A 6,000-nucleotide genomic window follows, 5' to 3' on the forward strand; every position below is an offset into this window, starting at 1 on the left:
AATTCATGTACTTTTAGGAGAGGTTGACCCTGATATTTTTGACTGCATTTCCCTTTTCCAAAAAAGAACCTTGCTTACATAGAAACATCACTTCTCGAGTCATACAAACTTGTTATATTTCATGAATTTATTAATTGGTTTTTCTTACCACAGATCATCATTACTTTCTTTGAATTGTATTTTCCTCCTATTCTGATATGTTTAATTACATATTTTCTCATACACTGTTAAAGTGATAGCTCATTGATTTTATTGTATCAGTAACTGTTGTAAGTTTATGACTTGAATTGTCATCTTCCAACTTAAGATTTTTTTTTTTTTTTTTCATTCATTGTCTGTTATCATTTAAGCATTAGTTGTGAACTAAGAAATATTACACTTGATATGCATCACACAAACTACCTCTGTTGTGATATTTCTGAGGTTTGAAGAATCCATATAAGTATCTAATTAATTACAATAAAAATTGGATGTAAACTTAAGGTACTGAATTACTGATAACAAAGCAGGAGATAAAATTTTGCTACTTACACATTTATACTCCAAAGCATACTATTGTACTTGTACTGTTGACCTGAATATAGATATAGGTCCCAATTCATAATCAACGTTAATTGTATGATATGAGAGTGTTTGTTCTGGTCTAGTTATTCATATGTATATATCTAAAACTGTCAAAATACAATGTCTCTTGCTTGTATGAAATAATGGATATCTTGTGACAAAATGAAGAATACAAGATCAAAATACACATATAAATTGTATTGGATGACTACATGTATATATGTATTCATATACACAGGTGTGTGTTTGTGTACACACACACACACACACACACACACACAAATTTCAGAATATTTTAACTATGCAAGTATTAATGTAACTAAATTGTTTGTAAACCACTGTTTCTCATTTCCTGTATCGTATGTGTGTACACACATGCACATATATGTGCATGTGTTTTTGTTTATAGTTAAATTTTAAAACAGTCCATCATTAAATTGAAGGATCTCAATACCTTTCCATAGAGTAACATATAAAGAAATGTCACTTTGAAGTTTCAGCTGGACTGCTAATTATTTCGGTTTTGCTAGTTTTAGATATAATTATTTGTGGTTCATTTTGTGGGAAGAGTAAAGCAATACAGCTGTATGTGTGGTATTCTGGAGTATTTTCATGGTATGTACAGAAATACCATTATGTATGTTTTAATTGGATGGAAGAAAATTTTGTAGGAATACAAATTAGTAGTAGAATTAATTTGGTGAGAGGAAGCTGAAAGAAAGGGAAAATGACAATATCTATAGGTGAGAGTAGGAAAGAAGGATGGTAAAAACATTTTTCTGATTTGATATTTAAAGTTGAAATTATTTGGGTGGCTTAAGGAATTATTGTTTATGTTATTGTTATACTTCATTGGAGCATGTATGTAAAATATAGGTGCTGTGAGATTTATATAGGAATACAGGTTACAAACAGTTCATACTCAGTGCTTTAAATTAGCTTTGTTGAATATCTTCAGATGATTTTTGACACTAAATATGTCAGAAATTAACGGTTGATTTTTAATATGGGTGCAGATATAGAGGTGAAGGTGGCATGTTAGATTTGTATTGGAGCCATAAGTCAAAGATAGGTTAGAGACAGCACAGATTCAGTGATTTATGACTGATTAAGAATTTTGATTTTTCAATATTGGCTTTGTGATGAACTCCAAGTAATTATATAATGAGATTTGTGAACAAGCATAGTTTGCACTCTGATTATGGCTGAAACTTCCAAGTAACTGTCAGCATTTTCCTTGTAACAGTAAAATAATGCATGTGTGTGCACGCACGCACACACTGTAGTCTTTGTAACATATAGCTGTGAAAATAATACTTATATTCTACTAGTACATATAATAATATTTCTGAATATCAGCTATTACATTTTTCCATGAGTCTGTGTAAACAAGAGACATGTTTATGAGTGTGGAACATGGCCTCCAAATTTCAGTTGATTCACTAGCTCATTACTTTGCCTTGCTCTGGGCACTCTTCATCAACCAACCCACTTCTAATATCACAACTTATTTGTTCCTTTATTGTTACTATTTTGATCACATAACCCTCCGTTCTTTTAGATATTCAAGCATGTATATTATCTGAAATTTTTACTTCCATTCCATATCTAAATCTCAGAACTTAAATTTGCAAGCTACTTGCAAGGTACTTTATTTAGTTCCACTCCATATCTAAATCTCAAGACTTTAAATTTTAGATTCTTCTCCCTAGATATAACTAAAGAAATATTTTAGTGGAAAATTCATACCTCTGTGTGCTTGTTTAACAGCTGTTGTGAAAGTAAAGTCCACGATTTCAAAACAGCATTAACAATTAAAAGCAAAATCTGATAATTTCCCCAAAAGTTTCCAACTCTGTTGTTAGTGTTGCATGTGTAAATAGTAGTTTCAGAAAAAAATTTTCTCTTTTATTATTGAAAATCTAGTTGCTTAGCTCTGGGTTATCTCTGATCAAGCAGGGCAGCCTTGATCACTTAACCTTTTTTAGGAGATGTGGCTATTATTTCTTGCTAATCCAGGAACCATCTAGTTTTCTCATCAAACATCTTAAAATAAAGGAGGGTTTTTTAAATCTTAAGTTATCATATTCTCTGTTGATGGTTAAGGATGATTGTTAGTATCTTAAATTACAAGTCATTTCAAAAGTGAACACTCTTCTCGACTGGTTTTACTCCTGAACTGTTGGGATCCAACTATAGGTATCAATGTTCAATTTTCCTTGTTACGTTTGGAATCTGACCAGGTTTCTAATACTATAGACAACTGTGAGCAGAGTATGTCTCAGTAACTGAGCTTTTCTCCATCCTTTGCACATACGCAAACCAGCTGATATTTTACTGTGCCAATATCTCTTATATACTGGTGTGCTTGATTTTCAATAGGAAAATGGTGTTGACCCTATCTTTTCAATTGCTATTAATGATCTACTTTGGGTGCTTCATGAATGCATGCATTTTTTTTTATATACATGTTTGCATGTTTCTGACGCATATAGTTTGCATTTTACTTGGGATATTACATGCTGCTTGTTCCAGTCATTCCCTCATCCTTTTAAATGCAAAACTGGTCTTGTTGAAGCTGCAATCTACTTTATCACTGAAATTATTTTCACTACTGATTGTACTACCTTAGATAAGTAGATTGATTTACCTCTTCTGACCATCAATGATAATGGGCTTGAATTGTACCATTTGACTAAAGTGAGGACTTGGTTGATAAAATAACTTCAGTTTTCCAAATATTAATATTCAAGCCAAACTTTCTTACTGCCAAAAGCAAATACTAATATGTCTGTTTGCAGAGTTAGTTTTGAGGTGTAACACTGGTCTTGTCTGAATGTGTACAATTTCTGTTGAGTTGCAGGATGCCTGTTTGAGCATCTCTGATAAACAGTGTGAGAATAATGTTAGTGCTAGCATGCAGCCCTGCTTGACTTCAACTGGAATTCATCTGTGTTACCCAAGCCCTTCTGCTAGTGTTGAGATTGTATCATATAAGCAAACTTTTTCAGATATCCAAACTCTCTGTGTACTTATCAGAGGCCAACCAGTTAAATACTTATCAGAGGCCAATCAGTTAAATACTATATTAAATGCATTTGTGAAATCTATGACAACTACACAAAGTCCCTTGTTCTGTCCATGCATATCTACTGCATCATGATTTTCTTGAAAAATTTTGCTCTAGTAATTATCTTACAAAATGTCTGTATTTGAATAAGTTCAAATGACTGTAGGACACTTAAGGGAGTGTTTGTTAGAACAATATTAAGCATCCATTATTTCAAAAAGTTCCATAAACTACTGTTTAGATTATCAAAACATTGTAAAAATTGATTGAACATGCAATACTGATGCAAGCTTTAGAGCATTTCAATATAGAATAGTTAGTGCTATTGATCGCAATGTTAATCTCAGTTGGTTTTAAATCACATAAAACCAGCATTATATTTATCCATCAATACGTTATATTAGACCAAAGAATCTTTGAAAATTCAACTAACATTCTTTGTTATTTGTGCCAGTTATAAGTACATGTGTGTACACACATTTATTAATTGTTAGACTTTTTTGTTTTGTAACGCTCAAATTTTAACTTTTACTGTTGCTCAAATAATTTTACAAATGTGAATAGATTTATCTGTAATTCTATTTCATATTTTTGCTTGCTTTGGATTCATTTTGCTTTTCTTTCTGTTAACTCTACCAATTTAACTGGATGTGGTTTTCTGACTGAGTATCCTTGAAATATTTTATTTTCTTACAAAAATGCACGCTATAACAAGTTTACAAAGACCATTGCTCATTCAGCTTTTCTTTTATTAATCTTATCTAATCTTACATATTTTATTTCAAATTTCCTTTACACCCAAATCCTTATATAACCCTTTTGTTACCATATTTCTGATGAAATACATTCCTTTTGTTTCAATTAATTTTGAAAATTAGAAGAATTTATTAAAATAACTTCACTGCTAAAAAGCTAGTGTTTGGAACTAAGACAACAGGAAATTTAGATGGATGATTTTAAGTTAGATCTCTTTAAAACAGAAAATTTCTATCATAGAACCAGCAGCAGTCACTGGCAGGTTGGTATCAAAAGGGTTAAATATACATTTGTTTTCCTTGATACATTCTAAATTGTACCAGCTATGGAAGCTGAAATACAATTTAAATTCTTTCAATAAAAACACCTAATGACATACTGCTAACGTTAGATATCTCTGTCTTAAGAGGCTTCCAATTGGAATGTTCATTTGAAAATAATGAATTTTGTCATTTTAGATTATCATTATTAGACAAAGTTTTTAGATGTAAAAATTCTTTCTACTTTGTTTCCTTTTCCTTTCTAAATGGATGCTTAACCAATGATAATTAAAACCTTTGGCTTTCAGCTAATTCTATTTTTCCCTCTGTTATAATTGCTTGTGAAAAAATCCAGTTGCACTTGTTCTATTTTTAACCAAATTTGTTTGATACATTCCTGGGACTGTTTTTTCTTTTATTTTGGCTCTGATTTAAATTTTACTCATAACTTTAGACTAAGTATATTGTAGAAAATTATGAAGAAATTTTTCTAAAATGTTATAAATCTCACATAAATGCATTGCTCCTCCTCAAATCAATAATCAGGAGGATGCAAAACTATGCCTATTTAATGGCTGAACTGAATTGCACCGAGCATTTGTATGCGATTATTTTTTTTCTTATTTTTAGTATAACACGCTTAACAGTTTTGTCCAATTTAATTGTTATTAGAACTTACCTAACTAGATTTCCTCTCAAGTTAATTACATCTATCAATGTCTAATAATATATTTCATTTGTTTGCTTCCTCATTATTATTATTTATGTTGAATGTGGTGAAATCAGAGAACACAGAATGTTTTGTTCATTTCCAATGTGTGCATGTTTGTATAATGTGCTTATATATATATATATATATATATATATATAAACACAACCACATACACACATAAAAACTCAAACTCAAATACCTTCGTATATCTATGCATACACCAACATTTTATTCATATTTGTTCAGTTCATTAAATGTTACATGCAAAATATTCACTTCTGTTCATATGTGGCCTTCTTTAATCTTTATATCCCATATTTACAGTCACTTGTATCCTCTCTCCCAAACCCCCATGTAAAGCCTTTATCCTTTCATAGCAATTTAGATTTTTAACCTGAAATATTTCATAAATGTTTTAGTTAATCCTATTTCAAGTTCCTTTTGGCTTCTTTTTCTTTCTAGTTTTTTATTTATTTATTCTGCTTTTTATGAAATTATTACATTTATTTCAAACTGATGTACTTATTTTATATTTTTTTAAAAAATGTCTCTAGTCTCTTTCATAGATACAAATTTTGTTTTGTTCTAAAAAGCTCATACAGAAAGGAAGTTGTTTTCCTAATTTCATCCTTTGTTTT

General features: G+C 30.4%; 1 protein-coding gene across 1 annotated transcript in view; it reads left to right on the plus strand.

Annotated features, from left to right (window-relative positions):
- The window catches only part of LOC106869493 (MAP/microtubule affinity-regulating kinase 3), a 139,306-nt gene that overhangs the window by 126,058 nt on the left and 7,248 nt on the right, over positions 1-6,000 (plus strand). The window lies entirely within an intron of this gene.

This window comes from Octopus bimaculoides, chromosome 11, assembly GCF_001194135.2.
Source record: "Octopus bimaculoides isolate UCB-OBI-ISO-001 chromosome 11, ASM119413v2, whole genome shotgun sequence".
In the NCBI taxonomy this organism is placed as follows: domain Eukaryota; kingdom Metazoa; phylum Mollusca; class Cephalopoda; order Octopoda; family Octopodidae; genus Octopus; species Octopus bimaculoides.